Source organism: Oncorhynchus nerka, linkage group LG4, assembly GCF_034236695.1.
Source record: "Oncorhynchus nerka isolate Pitt River linkage group LG4, Oner_Uvic_2.0, whole genome shotgun sequence".
In the NCBI taxonomy this organism is placed as follows: Eukaryota; Metazoa; Chordata; class Actinopteri; order Salmoniformes; family Salmonidae; genus Oncorhynchus; species Oncorhynchus nerka.
The window spans coordinates 29,991,523-30,018,929 of NC_088399.1; the positions used below are offsets into that span (position 1 = coordinate 29,991,523).

Sequence of the window (27,407 nt, forward strand, 5' to 3'; positions counted from 1 at the left end):
CTGGTTGTGAATGGGGCTAGCTCTGGTCCTCAGAGAACACACATGGGTGTCTAGTGTATTGTTCTCAGTCAGAGGTCACAGGCACAGTACAGAGAATGTGTGGGAAATAATGGATCAAAGTGCTCACGGATGTAGCAGGAGATATCTGGTACCCTCATGATGACTCAAACAACATCCAAGCCCTGCTGGCCTGTTTCCACTGTTATACAAATACACACTGAGGGTGGTGTCATGATGAATTAGACCAGCGTGGAATATATTATACAGGTGGAACTGAGGGGAACACCCTTTTTAGTATCTATGACCTAGATCCTTCTCAGTATTTAATTTTGGGGTTCTGAAACCCAGGATTGAACCAAGTATGTTTTTTTATACAGTGCATTACAATACACCGAAAGTGTGAACGTGTGTTTGAGTGTTACTTTGAGATGACTTCTCTCCCCTCTTTCCTATCTTGTCAGGTCTTTCCTTCCTGCCCCCTACTCAAAGACTGTTCTCTCTTTCCTGTGGCGCCCCTACCATAAACATCTCACAGATTACTGTGTCATGAGTTGAGCTGAGAACACGGAGCCACCACAAGCTAAGCCTGTGGACTCTAAGGGATCTTTAGGAAAAGGGCTATATTTAGAAAAAGTCCTACCAAAAATCACTTGTTTTTATAATAAAGAAGATGGTCTTTATTGCTGGTTAGACCATGGTATTTTACCATTCAACATCCTGATGCTTGTATCTCCATATAGTCTGTAGTGTGGTACAAATTCAGTAGGTACAATGTTATTGTAGGCTCTAATGTGCCTTGACTGTAGAAGTCTTCATTATCTGTTCCAATTTAGAATTCATTTATTGTACTACATTTTATGAACTGAGTGTAAAAACACATTAGGAAATCTTTCCATGACATAGACTGACTAGGTGAATCCAGGTGAAAGATTTGATCCCTTGTTGATGTAACTTGTTGATGTAACTTGTTAAATTCACTTCAATCATTGGAGATGAAGGAAGGAAGGGAGACAGATTTAAAGAAGGATTTTTAAGCCTTGAAACAAGGGTGAATGGGCAAGACAAAATATTTAAATGCCTTTGAACAGGGTGTGGCAGTAGGTGCCAGGCACACAGGTTTCAGTGTGTCAAGAACTGCAACGCTGCTGGGTTTTTCACGCTCAACAGTTTCCTGTGTGCTTTCGACACCTTGTAGAGTCCATTCCCTGTTTTGAGGGCAAAAGGTGGTTGCACCTCCAATATTAATATTAGGAAAGTGTTTTTAATGTCTTGTACACTCTGTGTGTTTAGCCCTTTCTCAATTAATGATGTCTCTGTTTAAACATACTATAACTCATGATTTGGTAGAATTCCTTATAGTGACATGTGAGAGCAATTTTAATTTTACTGCTTGGCTTTTCATATATGGCTGATAGAAAGGTGGTAAAAATACTGGAGTGTTAATGCCCTCTCTTCCACAGTCTCTCTGCTTTACCTGTCTGAGTCCAGTCCACCTTTCGTTACGAGTCACCCTAAAGTATATCCTCTCCACAAGCCTGTCGTCTATGCCACCTTCGGTAGTCTCACAGCCTCTCTTCAAGACCACGTCCTCTGTGATCTGATGAGTGACATTGCTGATGTGTCATGCTCTGGCCCTGCTGCCAGCTGAAGTTTCTGGGACTGTGTGGCCTAGCTGTGCTCTCTCTCCCGCTCTCCCACATTCTCTCCCGCTCTCCCACATTCTCTCCCGCTCTCCCACATTCTCTCCCGCTCTCCCACATTCTCACTCTCTCTGTCTGTGGCTGTTTTTCTGTGACTGTCTAGCATCTCTCTCTCTCTGTCTGTCTGTTTTTCCACATTGACATGTCTGTTTTGACATTGATGTTTGAGTAACTTGGCACCTGTTGTCATTTACGTTACATACTGGATTATTCAGACTGTGTCGCTCTGCAGCTGTGTTGTGTATGTTCTGTGAATGTGTCTCTAACTGTCATCTATCTCTGCCCACAGCTCGTACCAGGCAGGTGACGGGGGAGTTTGGCCATGTGTACGAGCAGCAGTATGCAGTGGCCCTCTTCAACAGTGTCCGCTTTGAGATCGAGGGGGGAGGAGCGCCCCAGTCACAACTCCTGCACCGCAAGGCAAGAGGCCGGCCCGTAAACGACTCTGTCGCACTCGTTTACCCCCTATTGCTGTTTTTGTGTCTTCCTCTGTTCTTCTCTTGCTCCATCTGTCCCTCTTCCATTTTTTTATTTATATATAAACTCAGCAAAAAGGAAACGTCCTCTCACTGTCAAGTGCGTTTATTTTCAGAAAACATATAACGTGTAAATATTTAAATGAACATATTTAAATGAACATAACAATATTCAACAACTGAGACATAAACTGAACAAGTTCTACAGACATGTGACTAACAGAAATGGAATAATGTGTCCCCGAACAGGGGGGGCAAGAACTGGCAAATCTGGTGCAGTCCATGAGGAGGAGATGCACTGCAGTACTTAATGCAGCTGGTGGCCACCTCAGATACTGACTGTTACTTTTGATTTATTTTGACCCCCCCCCTTTGTTCAGGGACACATTATTCCATTTCTGTTAGTCACATGTCTGTGGAACTTGATCAGTTTGTCTGTTGTTGAATCTTGTTTTGTTCATTTAAATATTTACACATGTTAAACTTGCTGAAAATAAATGCAATTGACAGTGAGAGGACGTTTCTTTTTTTGCTGAGTTTATATTTATATATATATAATATATATATATATATATATTTTTTTTAACAATACACAAACGACAGCATACAGACACACACACAAACATCAACTACATCACACCTGCCCAGACCCACCTGCTCACACCCCCATCTCCAGCACCCACATTACCCTCCTCCACATGGCCTCAAACTGCACCATTTTGTTTCTCTCTGTCACCCATGCACTTTCAACATTTAGATAATAATGCATTTGACCTTTCCATTGTGTTAATGGTGGAGGATTGGTTGATTTCCTCTTTAAGTATATATATATTTTTAGATGATTGATGGTAAAAGTATCGTCCAACCCATTGGGTATCTCACTGCACCCTCGTGAATTTTCTCTCCTTTTATGATAAATTCTATACATTAATGTACACATTAAGCCCTCTTCCGTTTATTCAGTTATTTCATTTTCCTCTATCACAGTATTCCCACGCCATCTGTGTCTCTCCTACTCATCCTCCTCCGCTCCTCATCCTCTGTTTTTTATCTACCTCACCATCCTTCTCTGAGTCTCCCTTAAGATTTTATCTCATTGTTAGGTCGTGAGTGTTTACACTGCTATGGACACAGATATGAAACGTGTACTGTAGCTATCTCCACTGTAATACTGTTGAGTTCTGTGTTTTGTCTCCACCATCGCGTCACTGGAGGGAATTAAAGCCCATTTCACACATGAACAAACAGTGATGGTGCTAAGAGTCTTGTGACTGCTTTCCTTGTCTATTCTCTTCAGTACCCAAGTGATGCTCTGCGTAGGGACACGCATGCATCGACACATGCGCGCGCACACACAACCACACATGCACATACTTACATTCACACAAGGAAACAGCACAAAACTCTTTCAGATTAAAACAGAGGCACTCATAGGCACCTTTAACCAAGCATTGTCAGTTAGCACCTTCCAAGCACACATAACCTTTCTTCTTCTCCAGCTCCCCCCCCCCCCCCCCTTCCTTTCTTCCTCAGCTGGGATTATGCTGTTTGAGTTACAGTATTTGATCTACAACAGGAAATCTAAAAAGAAAGTGGTGGTGTAAACAATATGCCACACCTGTGTGTTCTCACTTTAGCCATCCAGTCTCAACCTCCACCAGCGTGTCAAATGAGATCAGGCCTGACATTACTGTATGTATGAGTCTCAAATGGCACGCTATTCCCTATATAGTGCACTGCTTTTGACCTGAGCCCTATGGTGCTATTTGAGATACAGCCTGCCTGTGTCAGGACCTTGTTGTTCCACACACGTGATGCCTTCTCTGTATGTTACAAGACATGTTTAGACCAATGGTTTCCAATTTATTTCCTGAACAGCATTAGTGTGTGGTTTTCAGTCCTTTTTAAATAGTGTCTGAATTATATTGATTGCTCTGTAATTGACTTGGTAACTAACTGACCATGCAGATCAGCATCGCTTGTACAACTGCAAACACCACGGTTATGTCCCAAATTGCACCCTATACCCTTTATTGTGCATTATGTTTGACCTGGTAAAAAAAAAAGTAGTGCACTATATAGGGAATAGGGTGCCATTCGGGACGAAGCCCATCATTACTGCTTTTGCTGGTACTAACTAATTAGGGTTGTGAATTGCCAGGGACCTCAAGACACGATATTATCACGATGCTTAGATGCCGATACAGTATGACATTGTCCTGTGTAATTGCGCACTATTCATTGGGTGCTGAAATCAGTAGTTTTTTCTGAAAACATTTTGTGTTGTCAGAGCTCCAGTCTGCCCACACTAGTCGCCAATCAACTCCATCGTAAATCGTGGAGTTGAGTTTAATCGGCTAGATCAGTCATGGAAATAAGTGCTGAAAACATGTTGGATTGCTATTTAAAAAGATGGAGAACAAGCTATAGAATGAAAAATACTTTTGTTTTTGCGTAGGTAAAAGAAATGATCTGATAGTCGTAGTGAGGTGGTAGATGCCTAGTCTCCCTTATGGCTCAGCTCAAGAGCCTACATAATACATACACCATAGACATACATCATTTACACACACACAGAAGTCAGCTCAGACAGGCCCAGCTCAGTTTCATTTAGAAAGGAAAATGAATGTGTTTATGCAACAGTTGTTAGTGCATCGAACCGAATTGTATCAATTTGTTCTCTAATCAAACCAAAACTCACGTAGTACAATAATACAAGTGACAGCAGCTCTAATGCTAACTGTCTGGTGTGGTAGAACCCTCTGGAGGACCGCTCCATCTTCTCTGGGGGTCTGTTCCAGTACCTGGAGGTAAACAAGAGATGGAGGAACCGCTTTGTCTTCGTGGCCGACACCTACAACATCAGCTTCTACGAAAACAAAATGGTGAGGGTGGTCGCTAGATTGTTGTTGCTAGATTTGTTTTTACTTTCATAATCAGACAGATTTACATGCCAGCTAGTCTGAATCGTTTAGGTCACAGCTTTAACTGTGATTTGATGGTTCTGAACTGTTTGTACATTTTTCACCCTCCCCTTGAAATCTATACTCTCTGATAGGCTCACGAGAGGAGCTTGCGCCCTAAAGGAACCATCAACTGTGCTGGATACAAAGCTCTAACTTCCATGGAGGAGTATCTTGAACTGATCAACACCAGCCTGCCAGGTGAGAGATATGATTTGGTTACACTTGACTAGCTGATTTGTGTATAATAAACAGCTGATTATTAGACACTGTTGGATTTTGGAATAACCAGCACTTTCCCCAATGTGAGATCAAGTACTAAAGTACTGTGACTAGCTGGGCCATATTCATTAGGGAATATTGTAGCAAAACATTTAGCAATGAGTGTTTCCTATTGGACAAGTTCTGGAATTCCTTTTCTGATTCAATATGTTTTCTTTGTTTTGGTGCCCCGTTGAGGAGGCTATGAACACTGATAAACCTGAATGTGTGCTTGTGTTTTAGGTATAAAGGCCAAGGTGGGCAGTGGTCAGTTTGTGAAGTGTGCCACCCAATTCCCCCTGATCCTGTGGCACCCGTACGCCTGCCACCACTACTTCTGTGTGCTGACAGAGAAGGAGCAGAAGAAGTGGCACGCTGTGCTTCAGGACTGTGTCAGACACAGCAACAATGGTGAGGAGTTGTCTGAACACACACACCACACACTGTCATAATAACGCACACAAACAGCATATACTCTCCTTGTCGGGACCTAAAATTGATTTCCATTCAAAATTCTACACTACACATTTACAGCAAGAATATCACCTCATGCAGACAAGTCCATTGGTGGTTCTGCATGACAGAGGATTACCCATCTCAGATAGAGAACAACATAGAGACTCTCCCTCAGCTCCACCCTGACAAATTACTGCTCTTCTGCCTCACTGCCATTGTTCACAACACAGACCTGTGTGTGTCTTGTGAAAGTTTGCATACCATCACAATGAGCTGGTCTATCAGTGACGGTGAAATGCAGCAGGGCAGGAATGTGTTATTGAAGTTATTGTCTTGGGCAACATCCCAAATGGCCCGCTATTTACTATATAGTGCATTATTTCTGTCCAGAGGCCTAATGGGCTACAAATTGATATAGGATGAGGTGAGCCCCCCCCTTTCCATGTCAATTGTAAATGTGCTTGTGTGTATTCCTGTACCTCATCAAACACACACACACACATTTTCAGAGAAACTTGGAGAAGTGAGAAATCCCCTTAGGGAGGATTTCACAGGAAGGTGAAACAATATGTGATTATTCATTGAGTGACAAAGTGGGCCGATGAAATCACATGAACAGACTTGTTAGGATCCAACAGGTTGCAGAAGCAGCTCAACAATAAAATGGTGATCACTGCACTGATCCACTGATGGTCCTCTGACATCACGTCAGCACCTTCCCATAATGCACTTTAAATAAACATGCTCGCATGTCTCGACCACTAACACTCCACGCCCTGGGAGGATCTGAGCCAGGTTCACTTGGGATCAAAGCGCACATGCATACACACGTGCATACACACATGCAGGCACACACACAATGATAAGGTGCTGACAGTGTTTGCGTCCATTTTGACTTCAACCTTTGAAGATGTCTTCTGCTGATTGATTTAAAGCATCATATATAGTCATTTCCATGCAGTATATAGCACATATTTTTTTCTCATGGACTATTTTTATGGTGGCGCCTAGCGGTTAAGAGTGTTTGGCCAGAAACTGAAAGGTCGCTGGTTCGAATCCCCTAGCCGACTACTAGGTTAAACATCTGTCTGTGCCCTTGAGCAAGGCACTTAAACGGAATTGCTCCTGTAATCTGCTCTGGTTACTTAAACATTCTCATAAATAGGATATATATTTTTTAACACCTAGACCACATTGGGTGAGCTTAACACATCCACTTCAGCTGCACATTGACTATTGTCTCTGACTCTTTGTACAAACAATAAGAAGCTCCAGAATCTTCAACCCTTGTTGGCCCCTCTGGAGCCAATCAAGAGCCATGGTACTCCTCTTACCTGTCCAGGCCTGGAGCCAATCAAAGTCATAGTACTCCCCCTACATGTCCAGGCCTGCCAGCTGTCCAAACAGAAAGCAATGCAGAAGCACGGTGGCTAGGAAAAACTCCCTAGAAAGGCAGGAACCTAAGAAGAAACCTAGAGAGAAACCAGGCTCTGAGGGGTGGCAAGTCCTCTTCTGGCTGTGCCGGGTGGAGATTATAACAGAACATGGCCAAGATGTTCAAATGTTCATAGATGACCAGCAGGGTCAAATAATAATAATCAGTGGTTGTAGAGGGTGCAACAGGTCAGCACCTCAGGAGAAAATGTCAGTTGGCTTTTCATAGCCGATGAGAGAGAGAATTCATACAGGAGAAATACTCCAGATATACAGTTGAAGTCGGAAGTTTTCACAATTCTTGACATTTAATCCAAGTAAAAATTCCCTGTTTTAGGTCAGTTAGGATCACCACTTTATTTTAAGAATGTAAAATGTCAGAATAATAGTAGAGAGAAGGATTTATTTCAGCTTTTATTTCTTTCATCACACTGGTGTAACGGAGTAAGATTTGTCGGCCTCCTTGCTCACACATGCTTTTTCAGTTCTGCCCACAAATGTTCTATAGGATTGAGGTCAGGGCTTTGTGATGGCCAGTCCAATACCTTGACTTTTTGCCACAACTTTAGAAGTATGCTTGGGGTCATTGTCCATTTTGAATACCCATTTGCGACCAAGCTTTAACTTCCTGACTGATGTCTTGAGATGTTGCTTCAATATATCCACATAATTGTCCTTCCTCATGATGCTATCTATTTTGTAAAGTGCACCAGTCCCTCCTGCAGAAAATCATCCCCACAACATGATGCTGCCCCCCCCTCCCCCATGCTTCACAGTTGGGATGGTGCACTTTTCACAAAGTACGTTCATCTCTAGGAGACGTCTCCTGCCTGAGCGGTATGACGGCTGCGTGGTCCCATGGTGTTTATTACTGCGTACTATTGTTTGTACAGATGAACGTGGTAACTTCAGGCATTTGGAAATTGCTCTCAAGGATTAATCAGACTTGTGGAGGTCTACAAAAAAAAATCTGGGGTCTTGGCTGATTTCTTTTGATTTTCCCATGATGTCAAGTAAAGAGGCACTGAGTTTGAAGGTAGGCCTTGAAATATATCCACAGGTACACCTTCATTTGACTCAAATGATGTCAATTAGCCTATCAGAAGCTTCTAAAGCCATGAAATTATTTTCTGGAATTTTCCAAGCTGTTTAAAGGCACAGTCAACTTAGTGTATGTAAACATCTGACCCACTGGAATTGTGATACAGTTAAATAATCTGTCTGTAAACAATTGTTGGGAAAATTACTTGTCATGCACAAAGTAGATGTCCTAAACGACTTGCCAAAACTATAGTTTGTTAATAAGACATTTGTGGAGTGGTTGAAAAACATGTTTTAATGATATCTTCAAACCACCAACTTAGTACCCTGAGACAAGGCCGAGTATAGCCCACGAAGACCGGCACGAACCCGAGGGGGGCGCCACGCTGGACAGGAAGATTACGTCAGTGACTCAGCCCACTCAAGTGACGCACCCCTCCAAGGGACGGCATGGAAGACCACTAGTAAGCCAGTGACTCAGCCCCTGTAATAGGATTGGAGGCAGAGAATCCCAGTGGAGAGGCCAGGGAAGAGACAGAGACAGCAAGGACGGTTCGTTGCTCCAGTGCCTTTCCGTTCACCTTCACACCCCTGGGCCAGACTACACTCAATCATGGCGGTTAAAAACGCTCAGTTGGAAATATATATATATATATTTTTTTTGTTTCTATTTTCTCCCCAATTTCATGGTATCCAATTGGTAGTTAAGGTCCTGTCTCATCGCTGCAACTCCCGTACGGACTCGGGAGAGGCGAAGGTCGAGAGCCGTGTGTCAGTGGAGATACTGCCTTGTGATATAATCTGAAACAACCTGATAAGTTTGTGTGGCTTGCTGCATACTCGCAGCGGAATTGGTTATCATGAAGTACAGTCCAGTAAAAGTGTTAGCAACAGTGTTTTGCATCACGTTCAGAGGATCTATTGTTTGCTGGGGTAGGACTGGGTTGGGCTGAGTCCCAAATGGCACCCTTAATAGTGTGTAGCTTTTTCAAAATAGGGATGCAGACTCAGGCTGGTTTTGTGCTTGTGGCTCAGTGTCCTGTTGTATGAAATGAGTCCTATTTGAATAGAAGCCTTCTTTGAGAAATGTAATACCACACTAAAAGCTGAGGCCTTAGCACAAAGCTAGTGGAGTGCATGGAAGGAAAAAACCTACACTCGATCCCTCCGATGTCAACAACTACAGACCAGTATCCCTTCTTTCTTTTCTCTCCAAAACTCTTGAACGTGCCGTCCTTGGCCAGCTCTCCCGCTATCTCTCTCAGAATGACCTTCTTGATCCAAATCAGTCAGGTTTCAAGACTAGTCATTCAACTGAGACTGCTCTTCTCTGTATCACAGAGGCGCTCCGCACTGCTAAAGCTAACTCTCTCTCCTCTGCTCTCATCCTTCTAGACCTATCGGCTGCCTTCGATACTGTGAACCATCAGATCCTCCTCTCCACCCTCTCCAAGTTGGGCATCTCCGGCGCGGCCCACGCTTGGATTGCGTCCTACCTGACAGGTCGCTCCTACCAGGTGGCGTGGCGAGAATCCGTCTCCACACCACGTGCTCTCACCACTGGTGTCCCCCAGGGCTCTGTTCTATGCCCTCTCCTATTCTCGCTATACACCAAGTCACTTGGCTCTGTCATAACCTCACATGGTCTCTCCTATCATTGCTATGCAGACGACACACAATTAATCTTCTCCTTTCCCCCTTCTGATGACCAGGTGGCGAATCGCATCTCTGCATGTCTGGCAGACATATCAGTGTGGATGACGGATCACCACCTCAAGCTGAACCTCGGCAAGACGGAGCTGCTCTTCCTCCCGGGAAGGACTGCCCGTTCCATGATCTCGCCATCACGGTTGACAACTCCATTGTGTCCTCCTCCCAGAGCGCTAAGAACCTTGGCGTGATCCTGGACAACACCCTGTCGTTCTCAACTAACATCAAGGCGGTGGCCCGTTCCTGTAGGTTCATGCTCTACAACATCCGCAGAGTACGACCCTGCCTCACACAGGAAGCGGCGCAGGTCCTAATCCAGGCACTTGTCATCTCCCGTCTGGATTACTGCAACTCGCTGTTGGCTGGGCTCCCTGCCTGTGCCATTAAACCCCTACAACTCATCCAGAACACCGCAGCCCGTCTGGTGTTCAACCTTCCCAAGTTCTCTCACGTCACCCCGCTCCTCCGCTCTCTCCACTGGCTTCCAGTTGAAGCTTGCATCCGCTACAAGACCATGGTGCTTGCCTACGGAGCTGTGAGGGGAACGGCACCTCAGTACCTCCAGGCTCTGATCAGGCCCTACACCCAAACAAGGGCACTGCGTTCATCCACCTCTGGCCTGCTCGCCTCCCTACCACTGAGGAAGTACAGTTCCCGCTCAGCCCAGTCAAAACTGTTCGCTGCTCTGGCCCCCCAATGGTGGAACAAACTCCCTCACGACGCCAGGACAGCGGAGTCAATCACCACCTTCCGGAGACACCTGAAACCCCACCTCTTTAAGGAATACCTAGGATAGGATAAAGTAATCCCTCTCAGCCCCCCTTAAAAGATTTAGATGCACTACTGTTCCACTGGATGTCATAAGGTGAATGCACCAATTTGTAAGTCGCTCTGGATAAGAGCGTCTGCTAAATGACTTAAATGTGAAATGTAAATGAAATGGCTGATTTCTCTATTTTCCCTTTCGTAGAGAGTTAGAGCATATAGGGAAGACTCAGGCGCTTGTCACTGTGGGGGATAATTGCCATGTTGCTGTTATTGGCTGTTATACCTGGTGTCCATGATAACCACTCAACAAAAAAAACGCCCACTCGTTCCTGTGGCCTAACCTGTGGCAGGTGATGGTATTGTTGTCACTTGATGACATCTTCATTACCAATGCACCCACACGTTTAGAATAGTAACTCATGAGGGATTTAGTCCTTTCTGCAAACGCTGACGTCAATCAATGTAATATATCAATGCCGTGCAGATATAACTAATTGTCTCTTCTCTATAAGATCAGACCATTTCCATACTGTTTCTCCAGCACGCTTTCTCCTTTTTGGTTGAACTTTTCATAGTCCTATGCTTATGGTCGGCTTATGGTATGTGATCGAGATGATCTCTCATGATTAGTCAGCTTGTCTGTCAGTCTAAGCCATGGTCTATCACCATACCAGTTGTATTTCCTGCAGGGCGGTGCATCTCATTGGCAGTCAGAGCTAGCCCTGACCAGCCACCAGGGAGCCATCAATTGCTGTATCAGCATTGTCTTAATGAAGAGTTTGTTCCACTAGCCACGTGCAGTTACAAGCCTGGCTTAAATAATCGGCAGATGCAGGATCAAAACCCACCTTCGTAACATGGATAAAGCCTGAGCTGGAATGTGAAGCTACATGAAGCTGGCTAGCTTTCCAAACTCCTGAATAGATATAGCTAGCATTGTAGTATTATACCCCTCTGGTCTGAGCACCACACCTCCACATCACTGCTTTAACCCTTAGCAGACTGAGTGGGGCATATGTTTACCATGTTTACCGTTCATTGTGTGTTTTCATAATGTGTTGGCTGACTGTAGAATGGGTTCTGTTTGTCCTTGTGTGTTTATCGTAGTGAGGCTGGTACACACCCAGGCTGTGACAGACAGCATGGGAAGGAGTTTTGTAATGCTGTCAGAGCTTGGTTGTAGAGAATAGAGCTGAAGGCTATCATACGTTTCAGTATCTTACCATGAGGTGCTATCATGGTATACACTTGAACTCTGAACCCATCTTGCCTCTAAGCTAACGGAGAGCCGGTTGATGGTACTGTCTCGCAGACTCCTGTAAACAAGTCATTAACAATACACACGCACAGGCTAGATGTGAAGGGAACTGGGATCTGGCTGTGGCAGGAGTCACGCCAACTGCAGTAGTGCAAAGATGGACAGGCAAATGTCTCAAATAAAGAGACCATGGTAAACGCTACCACATATTTTTACACAGACACACACACACACACACACTTTTTCATGCTACTCTGGATGCAATCTGCTCCCTGATCTTGGTATAAGTAATGGTTTCCAACAAGTCATATTGTGAATCAAACATTTATTCCCTTTTCCAGGATCCCCCCTCCCCCTTTTGCCTTCAGAACAGCCTCAATTTGTCGGGGCATGGACTATATAATAAGGTGAAAGCATCCATAGGGATGCTGGCCCATGTTGTTGGATGTCCTTTGAGGGGTGGACCATTGTTAAATATGTTGTCTTGCCCATTCACCCTCTGAATTGCACACATGCACAATCTCAATAAGTATCAAGGCTTAAAAATTCTTCTTTAACCTGTGTCCTCCCCTTCATCTACACTGATTGAAGTGGATTTAACATGTGACATCAATAAGGGATGATAGCTTTCACCTGGATTCATCTGTCATGGAAAAAGCAGGTGTCCTTATTGTTTTGTATACTCGGTGTCAATACATGTAACTTAGTAAAGGTTCACACTAGTCCCCATGTCCCAAGAGGAACATGGTATGAGAAATGTGTATTTTTATGAAGAAAGGAATTCATAGCAATCCTGTTTTAAAAGGGGTACAAACTACATCCCTAGCGACACATTTTTCTTGGTGTGCATCCGAAGTGATGCCCTATTCCCTATATAGTGCATTAGTTTTGAGTGCACTTTATAAGACACGGGTAGGACACTATATAGGAAATAGGGTGCCATTTGGGATGCAGCCTTGGTCAGCTGATCTATATGTCCAGTGTGTTCTCATGAGAGCCAATGCCTAGACAATCTAGCCCTGTTTCACCTCACCCATCAGCCCAGAGTTGGCACAGCGGGCACTGGGGGCAGAGAGAGGGCTTCCTGTCTCTGTCAACCCCTCCCCAACTCTCTCCATTTATTTCCTGTCTTTGTCTAACCCACAGCCAAAGCATGCGAGATAGACTCTCACATGAGCAGCATACCACCCTGCATCCCACTACTGGCTTGCCTCTGAAGCTAAGCAGGGTTGGTCCTGGTCGGTCCCTGGATGGGAGATGCTGCCGGAAGTGGCGTTGGAGGGCCAGTAGGAGGCACTCTTTCCTCTGATCTAAAATTAAATATCCCAATGCCCCAGGGCAGTGATTGGGGACATTGCCCTGTGTAGGATGGCATGATAAACGGGTTTCCTGGCTCTCTGTGGTCACTAAAGATTCCATGGCACTTATTGTAAGAGTAGGGTAAAATAATCAAAATCACACATTTGCTACACAGTGGTGCGACTTAAGTAGTTATTTGGGGTGTCTGTACTTTACTATTTTACTTTTATTTCACTACATTCCTAAAGAAAATAATGTACTTTTTACTCCACACATTTTCCCTGACACCCAAAAGTAATCATTACATTTTGAATGCTATCAGGAAAGGGTCCAATTCATGCACTTATCAAGAGAACATCCCTGGTCATCCCTACTGCCTCTGATCTGGCGGACTCACTAAACAGAGAACATCCCTGGTCGTCCCTACTGCCTCTGATCTGGCGGACTCACTACACAGAGAACATCCCTGGTCGTCCCTACTGCCTCTGATCTGGCGGACTCACTAAACAGAGAACATCCCTGGTCGTCCCTACTGCCTCTGATCTGGCGGACTCACTACACACAAATGCTTTGTTTGTTTGTAAATTATGTCTGCATGTTGTAGTGTGCTCCTGGCTATCCGTAAATACATAAATAAGAAAATTGTGCTGTCCGGTTTGTTTAATACAGGGCCTTCGGAAAGTATTCAGACCCCTTATTTATCCAAAATAAAAAATCTCAGCAATCTACACACAATACCCTATAATGACAAAGCGAAAACAGGTTTTTAGAAATTATTTTCATATGTATTCAGACCCTTTGCTATGAGACACAAAATTGAACTCAGGTGCATCCTGTTTCCATTGATCATCCTTGAAATGTTTCTACAACTTGATTGGAGTCCATCTGTGGTAAATTCAATTGAAAGGACATAATTTGGAAAGGCACACAGCTGTCTATATAAGGTCCCACAATTGACAGTGCATGTCAGAGCAAAAACCAAGCCATGAGGTCGAAGGAATTGTCCGTAGAGCTCCAAGACAAGATTGTGTCGAGGCACAGATCTGGGGAAGGGTACCAAAGAAATTATGCAGCATTGAAGGTCCCCAAGAATACAATGGCCTCCATCATTCCTAGAGCTGGCCGCCCGGCCAAACTGAGCAAACGGGGAGAAGGGCCTTGATCAGGGTGGTGACCAAGAACCCGATGGTCACTCTGACAGAGCTCCAGAGTTCCTCTGTGGAGATGGGAGAACCTTCCAGAAGGACAACCATCTCTGCAGCACTCCACCAGTCAGACCTTTTATGGTAGAGTTTCCAGATGGAAGCCACTCCTCAGTAAAAGGCCCATGACAGCCCGCTTGGAGTTTGCCGAAAGGCACCTAAAGGTCTCTCAGACCTGAAACCAAGATTAAACTCTTTGGCCTGAATGCCAAGCGTGACGTTTGGAGGAAACCTGGTACCATCCCTACGGTGAAGTGTGGTGGTGGCAGAATCATGCTGTGGGGATGTTTTTTAGTGGCAGGGACTGGGAGGCTAGTCAGGATCGAGGCAAAGATAAATGAAGCAAAGTACAGAGAGGTCCATGATGAAAACCTGCTCCAGAACACTCAGGACCTCAGACTGGGGTGAAGGTTCACCTTCCAACAGGACAACAACCCTAAGCACACAGCCAAGACAACGCAGGAGTGGCTTCGGGACAAGTCTCTGAATGTAATTGAGGGGCCCAGCCAGAGCCCGGATTTGAACCTTGTCGAACATCTCTGGAGAGACCTGAAAATAGCTGTGCAGCGACGCTCCTCATCCAACCTGACAGAGCTGAGAGGATCTGCAGAGAAGAATGGGAGAAACTTCCCAAATACAGGTGTGCCAAGCTTTAGCGTCATTCCCAAGAAGACTGGAGGCTGTAATCGCTGCCAAAGGTGGGTCTGAATGCTTTTGTAAATGTGATATTTCAGTTGTCTATTTTTAATACATTTGCAAAAAATTCTAAAAACCTGTTTTTGCTTTGTCATTATGGGGTATTGTGTGTAGATTGAGATAAAAAAAAATGTTTTAAATCTATTTTAGAATAAGGCTGTAACCTGACAATGTGGAGAAAAAAATCAAGGGGTCTGAATACTTTCCGAAAGCACTGTACAGCAATTCGAAATCATTTTTACTTTCGATACGTAAGTATATTTTTGCAATTCCATTTACTTTTGATACTTAAGTAGATGTAGATGTACTTTTAGACTTTTACTCAAGTAGTATTTTACTGGGTGACTTTTACTTGAGTCATTTTTTATTAAGGTATCTTTCCCTTTACTCAAGTATGACAATTGGTAACTTTTTCCACCACTGTTGCTACATGACTACACTACATCAAAGACACTCACACTCAAGTTGAGCCTTTCCTGTATGCTTGACTATTGTGGAGTCATGAAGTATTATGTGATGCTGTTTTTGGAGCTTATGTCAGACATAATTTTTTCCCATGTATGGCTATACCTCTTGGTTATATTTAGCAGGGGTCTCCTTTATACAGTCCTTTCCCAGTAGGTAGCTTGGCTTCTACTAAGCTGAGAGCCATCCTCTACTGATTCCGTGAAGGGTTGTAGTAGTTCGGTCCCATGTCACATTTGTGCACTGTGTCTAGGGTTTACCGAGAATGGTGCAACAAACAAAAAACAGTGGCAGTCCTGTGGGTGAAAACAGCTCGTTGATGAGAGCGGTCGAAGGAGAAAGGCAAGAATCGTACAAGCTAACAGGCGGGCCACAGACAGACAAATAATGGCGCAGTACAACAAGTGGTGTGCAGAACGGCATCTCGGAATGCACAACTCATCTGTCCTTGTCACAGATGGGCTATTGCAGAAGATGACCACGCCCGGTTCCACTCCTATCAGCTAAAATCAAGAAGAAGCCCGGTGGGCACGCATCACTAACACTGGACAATTGTGGAGGGGAAAAATATTGCCTGGTCCGATGAATCCGGGTTCTGTTGCATCAAGCTGATGGCAGTCAGGACTTGGTGTAAGCAGCAGGAGTCCATGGCCCAAACCTGCCTGGTGTCTATGGTACAGGCTGGTGGCAGTCAGGACTTGGTGTAAGCAGCAGGAGTCCATGGCCCAAACCTGCCTGGTGTCTATGGTACAGGCTGGTGGCAGTCAGGACTTGGTGTAAGCAGCAGGAGTCCATGGCCCATATAGCCTGGTGTCTATTGTACAGGCTGGTGGCAGTCAGGACTTGGTGTAAGCAGCAGGAGTCCATGGCCCAAACATTTACATTACCTGGTGTCTATGGTACAGGCTGGTGGCAGTCAGGACTTGGTGCTTTCACCTTATGACATCCAGTGGAACAGCCACTTTACAATAGCATCTGGTCTTTTGTCTTTATCCTATCCTAGGCTGGTGGGGTTTCAGGTGACTCCGGAAGGTGTGATTGACTCCGCTGTCCAGCAGGAGTTTGTCCATGGGGGCCCAAACCTGCCTGGTGTCTATGGTACAGGCTGGTGGCAGTCAGTACTTGGTGTAAGCAGCAGGAGTCCATGGCCCAAACCTGCCTGGTGTCTATGGTACAGGCTGGTGGCAGTCAGGACTTGGTGTAAGCAGCAGGAGTCCATGGCCCAAACCTGCCTGGTGTCTATGGTACAGGCTGGTGGCAGTCAGGACTTGGTGTAAGCAGCAGGAGTCCATGGCCCAAACCTATCTGGTGTCTATGGTACAGGCTGGTGGCAGTCAGGACTTGGTGTAAGCAGCAGGAGTCCATGGCCCAAACCTGTCTGGTGTCTATGGTACAGGCTGGTGGCAGTCAGGACTTGGTGTAAGCAGCAGGAGTCCATGGCTCAAACCTGCCTGGTGTCTATTGTACAGGCTGGTGGCAGTCAGGACTAGGTGTAAGCGGCAGGAGTCCATGGCGCAAAACTGTCTGGTGTCTATGGTACAGGCTGGTGGCAGTCAGGACTTGGTGTAAGCAGCAGGAGTCCATGGCCCAAACCTGTCTGGTGTCTATGGTACAGGCTGGTGGCAGTCAGGACTTGGTGTAAGCAGCAGGAGTCCATGGCCCATATAGCCTGGTGTCTATTGTACAGGCTGGTGTACTGGTATGTGGGAAATGTTTTTCTGGCACTTGTTAGGTCCCTTAATACCAATTGCGCAACACACATTTCCAACACATGTAAGGCAAGTGGGGGGTGGTCTGCCCTGGTTTTAGATGGGTGTACCTAATCAACTGGCTTGTGTGTTTGCGTGTTGTTGTGTGTTCTTTGTATACATGCTTTGGCACTCTGTCTCATCCGTCAATCCATATGGCAGACCGAGGCAGGCACAACCCGCTTGTGGCCACACTTCTTAACACACTCACTTTTAGACGGTGTCACAATACAGAGACCTTAATAGAAACCGATCCTCAATTCAGGATCCCCTGATTTTGAGTGCTGGTGTATTTTCACCACATAAACCAACCCACACGGTGAGTGCCTACTTCCTGAAAGCGAATAGATTTTTCAAACGTCTCTATCACCTTTTGGACAGACACATGTCAAACACCACCACCACTGCAGAAGCTCCAACCTATCCAAAATGTGTGCTCTCTGGTGCCCCCTCCAGGTCTGTCAGAGGAGTGCAGGGTGCAGACCCCGGCCTTCACAGATGCGATGCGACTCCACAGGCAAGCTCAGGGACACTACGGCACCTGGGACATGATGTGTGGAGGGCCACCACAGGTGAGAGGAACACTATGGCGCTGGCTCTGGCTCTAGCTCTTGAGGACTTTGTTACATTTAGTCAATCTCATTTCATTTGAATGTATTCTGAATTAGTGATGCTAACACCTTACAGTATATGTACTGTATTTAAGATCGCTAACCAAAGTTCAGGAGCAATCTTACAGCAGGTCATTCCCGGCCTTAGCTAAACCTCTTGAGTGGTCAGTGGCCATGATGGATGTCAGTCAGGCAGCCGGTCTGTATTTCACAGCTGTTTGTTGAGGATTGACTGTTTATCTGAGAGTACATGTGGAAGGGAAAAGGGTGCTATTCGGACAGGCACCCAAGACTTATCATGTCAATATCATGGCCCTGTGTACACTGAACAAAAATATAAATGCAAGATGTAAAGTGTTGGTTTCATGAGCTGAAATGAAAGACCCCAGAAATGTTCCATATGCACAAAAAGCTTATTTCTCTCAAGTTTTGGGAACAAATTTGTTCACATCCCTGTTAGTGAGCATTTCTCCTTCGCCAAGATAATCCATCCACCTGACAGGTGTGGCATATCAAGAAGCTGATTAAACGGCATGATCATTACACAGGTGCACCTTGTGCTGGGGACAATAAAAGGCTACTCTAAAATGTGCAGTTCTGTCACACAACACAATGCCACAGATGTCTCAAGTTTCGAGGGAGTGTGCAATTGACATGCTGACTGCAGGAATGTCCCCCAGAGCTGTTGACAGATAATTTAATGTTAATTTCTCTACCATAAGCTGCCTCCAATGTCGTTTTAGAGAATTTGGCAGTACGTCCATCCGGCCTTACAACCGCAGACCACATGTATGGCAACATTGTGAACAGAGTGCCCCATGGTGGCGGTGAGGTTATGGCATGGGAAGGCATAAGCTCCAGACAACGAACTTTAATTGCATTTTATCGATGGCAATTTGAATGCACAGAGATACCGCGACGAGATCCTGAGGCTCATTGTCGTGGCCTGCATACTCACCAGACATGTCATCCATTTAGCATGTTTTGGATGCTCTGGATCGACGCGTACAATATCCAGCAATTTCGCACAACTTCGCCATTGAAGAGGAGTGGGACAACATTCCACGGGCCACAATCAACAGCCTGATCAACTCTATGCGAAGGAGATGCATGAGGCAAATGGTGGTCACACTAGATACTGACGTTTTATGGTCCACTCCCCTACCTTTTTTTAAAGGTATCTGTGACCAACAGATGCATATCTATATCATGTGAAATCCACAGATTAGGGCCTAAAGAATTTATTTCAGTTGAATGATTTCATTATATGATCTGTAACTCAGTAAAATTAGATATTGTTGCATGTTGCGTTTTATGTTTGCTCAGTGTAATAACAGCTGTCCTGGAAGGACTAATAGTGTGATCCTAGCTTATGTAGCATTAGTTTCACCAGAGCATCACAGGCATCCTAAAATATGAACTGTACCTCACCAACACAGTAGTTTTATATGGACATCTATGCTCCAGGAAAACATCTTCTGCGTGTCATGTATCTAGCCACTTTGTTGAGCTCCAATATGCTGCCTGGACCGCATTGAGACGGTTATTCAATTAGGTCTAAACCAGAGTGGGCCAAGTCAATCCCTGGTCCAAGCATATTCAATTAGGTCTAAACCAGAGTGGGCCAAGTCAATCCCTGGTCCAAGCATATTCAATTAGGTCTAAACCAGAGTGGGCCAAGTCAATCCCTGGTCCAAGCATATTCAATTAGGTCTAAACCAGAGTGGGCCAAGTCAATCCCTGGTCCAAGCATATTCAATTAGGTCTAAACCAGAGTGGGCCAAGTCAATCCCTGGTCCAAGCATATTCAATTAGGTCTAAACCAGAGTGGGCCAAGTCAATCCCTGGTCCAAGCATATTCAATTAGGTCTAAACCAGAGTGGGCCAAGTCAATCCCTGGTCCAAGCATATTCAATTAGGTCTAAACCAGAGTGGGCCAAGTCAATCCCTGGTCCAAGCATATTCAATTAGGTCTAAACCAGAGTGGGCCAAGTCAATCCCTGGTCCAAGCATATTCAATTAAAACACATGGTTATGGTTTTGTAATCTGCAGCCAAGACCACTGCACCTTTAGATGATACTGACTGAATGCTGTGTTTTAATATTTATATCTTATTTATACCCTGTATTATTTTCCATTGAATGGAAATGGAGAACTGGCCCTCTGACAAACCCACTCCCAGCAGATTTATGCGTGTTGGGCTTCTTTGGAGTGTGTGAGTATTTTACTGCATTTTAGAGAGAAAATAGTATTTCATGAAGTTGTGGGTGCTGAGATTAGGGAGACAATACCATAGCACTGAATACATATGATATTCCAGTTGACTTTTCACAGAACAGTCTATTACATGCCTTTAAACTATTTGGTGTTGTATTAATAGGTATTGTATGGTACCTTGTATTGGGAACGGCACCTTACTCATACATTTAGTTATTATTATGTTTTGTAGAGGAGCCACATAATGCTGTTTCTCATTGTAGTGCTTCAACATCACTGCCCTCTTTCCCACTTCCATGGACTCATGTACTACATCCTCAGAATCACACACCACTCAACCCATTCATATGGGTGACTCAGAAGTTGTTCCTGCACTCATAGGTTGAGTTGTGTGTTTGTTGCCGTTTGAAGTGTCACAACTGACACAACACCATGTCATTTTCTCTGTTGTGGAAACACCTGACTCAAACAACAAAGCTTCTCTGAAGTCTTATTCTTTTAATTAATGCCATGTTTTGCCAACCACTAGTTACTCCTCTGGGTTATTTATAGAGACACCTCCTACACACACTTTAAAGAGTGTTTAAGTGATAATGCATAAAGTGTTTGCTTTTGTGTGTGTGTGTGTGTGTGTGTGTGTGTGTGTGTGTAGATCCTAGCCAACCTAGTGATGGAGACCCTCCATCCAGAGTTGAGGAATCTGATTGGTCCTCGTCTAAAGGGGAAGATTCAACAGCGACAGAGGAACTGGATGCTGGTGAGTTGTTGTCCCTCCTACATGCTGCACTGTGTTCTTTCCTAGAACCTGGAGTTTCCCCCGACCACTCCTGAACCTACCATTCCTAACCACATTGCACATTGCGTCCCAAATGGCACCCTATTCCCTACAGAGTGAATTTACATTAGGATAGATTCCCGAGAGCAATCGGAAAAACTACCCGCGGCTAGATGTATTACAATAGTGTAAAGACTAGAATCTTGATGAATTTTTCACATCTCTTACCTCCGCGTGCGAGACTGCTCCCGCCAAGCAGTTAATGTAAACAAAATAGTATCCAAGAGAAATGTTTGCTCCTATAGTAAAAATCTTAATAGCAGAGCAATGTTTTTGAAACAGCTGAAATGTATAGACATGTACCTTATACTTGAGACTTGTTTTATAGATATTTTACCTGGAATTGCTGTAATAGCCTGTTACTCTCAAATTGGTAGCTTTAAGGGAATCTCAGAACACGGCAAGCAGGAACTGCAAGCAGCAACTCCCCAGTGAATTACCAACATTTTCAGGCACAATGAAACATTTTTCATGTAATGATTTGCATGATATTGGTCAAATGAAGCCTGGTTTGTTGTAAGTTAACTTCAATATGCTAAAGTTGTAGCTAAAGTTCCTCTAACTTCCGCGACGCATATAAGGCCCTGCCCCGCCCTCCTTTCGGAAAAGCTGACCACGACTCCATTTTGTTGATCCCTGCCTACAGACAGAAACTAAAACAAGAAGCTCCCACGCTGAGGTCTGTCCAACGCTGGTCCGACCAAGCTGATTCCACACTCCAAGACTGCTTCCATCCCGTGGACTGGGATATGTTTCGTATTGCGTCAGATAACAACATTGACGAATACGCTGATTCGGTGTGCGAGTTCATTAGAACGTGCGTTGAAGATGTCGTTCCCATAGCACCGATTAAAACATTCCCTAACCAGAAACCGTGGATTGATGGCAGCATTCGCGTGAAACTGAAAGCGCGAACCACTGCTTTTAATCAGGGCAAGGTGACTGGTAACATGACCGAATACAAACAGTGCAGCTATTCCCTCCGCAGGGCTATCAAACAAGCTAAGCGTCAGTATAGAGACAAAGTAGAATCTCAATTCAACGGCTCAGACACAAGAGGTATGTGGCAGGGTCTACAGTCAATCACGGACTACAAGAAGAAAACCAGCCCAGTCATGGACCAGGATGTCTTGCTCCCAGGCAGACTAAATAACTTTTTTGCCCGCTTTGAGGACAATACAGTGCCACTGACACGGCCTACAACGAAAACATGCGGACTCTCCTTCACTGCAGCCGAGGTGAGTAAGACATTTAAACGTGTTAACCCTCGCAAGGCAGCAGGCCCAGACGGCATCCCCAGCCGCGCCCTCAGAGTATGCGCAGACCAGCTGGCTGGTGTGTTTACGGACATATTCAATCAATCCCTATACCAGTCTGCTGTTCCCACATGCTTCAAGAGGGCCACCATTGTTCCTGTTCCCAAGAAAGCTAAGGTAACTGAGCTAAACGACTACCGCCCCATAGCACTCACTTCCATCATCATGAAGTGCTTTGAGAGACTAGTCAAGGACCATATCACCTCCACCCTACCTGACACCCTAGACCCACTCCAATTTGCTTACCGCCCAAATAGGTCCACAGACGATGCAATCTCAACCACACTGCACACTGCCCTAACCCATCTGGACAAGAGGAATACCTATGTGAGAATGCTGTTCATCGACTACAGCTCGGCATTCAACACCATAGTACCCTCCAAGCTCGTCATCAAGCTCGAGACCCTGGGTCTCGACCCCGCCCTGTGCAACTGGGTACTGGACTTCCTGACGGGCCGCCGCCAGGTGGTGAGGGTAGGCAACAACATCTCCACCCCGCTGATCCTCAACACTGGGGCCCCACAAGGGTGCGTTCTGAGCCCTCTCCTGTACTCCCTGTTCACCCACGACTGCGTGGCCACGCACGCCTCCAACTCAATCAAGTTTGCGGACGACACAACAGTGGTAGGCTTGATTACCAACAACGACGAGACGGCCTACAGGGAGGAGGTGAGGGCCCTCGGAGTGTGGTGTCAGGAAAATAACCTCACACTCAACGTCAACAAAACTAAGGAGATGATTGTGGACTTCAGGAAACAGCAGAGGGAACACCCCCCTATCCACATCGATGGAACAGTAGTGGAGAGGGTAGCAAGTTTTAAGTTCCTCGGCATACACATCACAGACAAACTGAATTGGTCCACTCACACAGACCGCATCGTGAAGAAGGCGCAGCAGCGCCTCTTCAACCTCAGGAGGCTGAAGAAATTCGGCTTGTCACCAAAAGCACTCACAAACTTCTACAGATGCACAATCGAGAGCATCCTGGCGGGCTGTATCACCGCCTGGTACGGCAACTGCTCCGCCCACAACCGTAAGGCTCTCCAGAGGGTAGTGAGGTCTGCACAACGCATCACCGGGGGCAAACTACCTGCCCTCCAGGACACCTACACCACCCGATGTTACAGGAAGGCCATAAAGATCATCAAGGACAACAACCACCCGAGCCACTGCCTGTTCACCCCGCTATCATCCAGAAGGCGAGGTCAGTACAGGTGCATCAAAGCTGGGACAGAGAGACTGAAAAACAGCTGCTATCTCAAGGCCATCAGACTGTTAAACAGCCACCACTAACATTGAGTGGCTGCTGCCAACACACTGACACTGACTCAACTCCAGCCACTTTAATAATGGGAATTGATGGGAAATGATGTAAAATGTATCACTAGCCACTTTAAACAATGCTACCTAATATAATGTTACATACCCTACATTATTCATCTCATATGCATACGTATATACTGTACTCTATATCATCTACTGCATCCTTATGTAATACATGTATCACTAGCCACTTTAACTATGCCACTTTGTTTACATACTCATCTCATATGTACAGTGCCTTGCGAAAGTATTCGCCCCCTTGAACTTTGCGACCTTTTGCCACATTTCAGGCTTCAAACATAAAGATATAAAACTGTATTTTTTTGTGAAGAATCAACAAGTGGGACACAATCATGAAGTGGAACGACATTTATTGGATATTTCAAACTTTTTTAACAAATCAAAAACTGAAAAATTGGGCGTGCAAAATTATTCAGCCCCCTTAAGTTAATACTTTGTAGCGCCACCTTTTGCTGCGATTACAGCTGTAAGTCGCTTGGGGTATGTCTCTATCAGTTTTGCACATCGAGAGACTGACATTTCTTCCCATCATCTGTTGATGAGTCTACGATACATAAAACACTAAACAAGAATGGTGTTCATGGGAGGACACCACAGAAGAAGCCACTGCTGTCCAAAAAAAACATTGCTGCACGTCTGAAGTTTGCAAAAGTGCACGTGAATGTTCCACAGCGCTACTGGCAAAATATTCTGTGGACAGATGAAACTACAGTTGAGTTGTTTGAAAGAAACACACACCACTATGTGTGGAGAAAAAAAGGCACACACCAACATCAAAACCTCATCCCCACTGTAAAGTATGGTAGAAGGAGCATCATGGTTTGGGCTGCTTTGCTGCCTCGGGGCCTGGACAGCTTGCTATCATAAACTTGGGAATTCATTTTTCCGTTGATCAAGACATTTTGCAGGAGAATGTAAGACTATCTGTCCACCAATTGAAGCTCAACAGAAGGTGGGTGATGCAACAGGACAACGATCCAAAACACAGAATTAAATCAACAACAGAATGGCTTCAACAGAAGAAAATATGCCTTCTGGAGTGGCTCAGTCAGAGTCCTGACCTCAACCGATTGAGATGCTGTGCTGTGACATGACCTCGAGAGCAGTTCACACCAGACATCCCTAGAATATTGCTGATCTGAATGTTTTGTGAAGAGGAATGGTCCAAAATTTCTCCTGACCATTGTGCAGGTCTGATCCGCAACTACAGAAAACGTTTGGTTGAGGTTATTGCTGCCAAAAGAGGGTCAACCAGTTAATAAATCCAAGGGTTCACATACTTTTCTCACCCTGCAGTGTGAATGTTTACACAGTGTGTTCAATAAAGACATGAAAATGTATCATTGTTTGTGTAGTATTAGTTTAAGCAGACAGTTTGTCTATTGTTGTGACTTAGTTGAAGATTAGATTAAATGTAATGACCAATTTATGCAGAAATCCAGGTATTTCCAAAGGCTTCACATACCTTTTCTTGCCACTGTATGGTTCAGCTAATGTCATGGGCCCTGGTCAAATGGTCCTCATCCCAAATGGCACCCTAAATAGGGCATTACATTTGACATGCCTACATAGTGCACTAGTTATGGGCCACAGTCAAAAGTAGTGCACTATGTAGGGAATAGGGTGCCATTTGGGATGCAGAGTGTGTGTTCAACCTCTCTCTCTCCCCCTCTACAGATCTCTGAGGCGGTGTATAAGCAGGTGTTGTCTCAGACCCAGGCTCAGTATGAGGCTTTAGTCCAGGCCTGTGAGGTTCAGACATCCCGTCTAGACACAGTGTTACGCACAGATATGGACCAGATAATCACCTCCAAGGAACACGTCAGCGGCAAGATCCGCGGTGAGAGACATGCACACACGGAACCCATAGAAAACACTCCTTACTGATATGTAGACTTCATCCACATCGGGACTAAAAGAGATCCTAATCAAATCACACTGTGTTAGTTCTCTCAACAATTGTACTTCTGCAGTCTTAGCGTCTGTAATGTCCATTGTTAGAGTGCCTACTATTTGTCATTTCTAGTGGTTTTGGTTTGTTGTGTACAGAGCGAAGGGCTTATTGGCACAGTAAAGCAGTAAGACCAGTTACTGGCTACATCCCAAATGGCACCCTATTCTCTACATAGTGTACTACTTTTGACCAGAGCCTTATGGGCCCTGGTCAAAAGTAGTGCACTATATAGGGAATAGGGTGGCATTTGGGATGCACAAATTGAGTAACACTACAGTATTAGACTATGGCATCATGTTACTAGTGAATTTCTATGGACAATTGCCACCAGAGGGATCCTGTACCGTAACTGACCCTCCCTTTCCCTCTCACATTTCAAACTTTGACTCTGTTTCTTTACTCTCTCCCACTTTTCTCTCTCTCTTCCCTTACTCCCATCTCTTTCTTTACCTCATCTTAGTTCTCTCTCTCATGCTCTTGTCTGCCTGCTTGTTTTAACCCTAATGCATCTTTCACTATTTTATTCTAGCACCGTCACCATTCCACCTAAACAGAAAAAGGGCACTTTTTTTTCTTTCTTGTGATTTGTTTCCCATGGAGCCAGTGTTGAAGGACTGCATTCCTTAGATGTCACTGGAGTCCAATGTTCACTTTATACCACTGGTACACTTAAGACCGGGCTCAGGGCTCACAGGTCCACTATGTGATGGAGGAGCGGCATCTATTGAGGAACTTTAAATGTCTTTCAACTTTCGATTTGGTTTAACGTTGGACCAGAGCAAACTAACCAGAGCTAGCTAACAGGCTTGTGTGCGCAGAGCAGCACTAAAATGAAAAACAACGTCTTACCTTTTTGTAGTTCATAAATCCAATGTGAAACGTGATAACTATAGTATCCTTAACTAGCATTGAAAGAAGTTAATACATTCTTTTTAACATCTCTCCCTAATTTCTGAATCAGGCTTGTAAACGTTGTCAGGAGGGTACTGTAATCTATGTAACGTTGTCAGGCGGCTACAGTAATCTATGTAATGTTGTCAGGAGGGTACTGTAATCTATGTAACGTTGTCAGGAGGGTACTGTAATCTATGTAACCTTGTCAGGAGGGTACTGTAATCTATGTAATGTTGTCAGGAGGGTACTGTAATCTATGTAATGTTGTCAGGAGGGTACTGTAATCTATGTAACCTTGTCAGGAGGGTACTGTAATCTATGTAACGTTGTCAGGAGGGTACTGTAATCTATGTAACCTTGTCAGGAGGGTACTGTAACCTATGTAACGTTGGCAGGAGGGTACTGTAATCTATGTAACGTTGTCAGGAGGGTACTGTAATCTGTAACGTTGTCAGGAGGGTACTGTAATCTATGTAAAGTTGTCAGGATACTACAGTAACATATGCTTCAGTGTGGAGGGGCAGGTAACCTACACACACAGTAGCAAAGATTTCCAGCTGGCAGGCAGACGCTGGAATAAGTTTCTGAGTGACAGTGAGGGCTTTGCGTAGGCGCTTTGTTAGGAGTTTTGTGTGACTGGGGAAAAAATGCCCGGAACGTAAAATAACGTTATTAACCAGTTTCCATGCTTATAAAATAACGGCTTTGTTCCGGAACAGTATAGATCACTTTCGGTTCGAGTTCTGTTCCTCAAATAA

The 27,407-nt window shown here is 44.9% G+C and overlaps 1 pseudogene; it reads left to right on the forward strand.

Moving 5' to 3' along the window:
- Window positions 1-27,407, forward strand: part of LOC115121767 (protein Niban 2-like) — a 44,601-nt pseudogene that overhangs the window by 12,164 nt on the left and 5,030 nt on the right.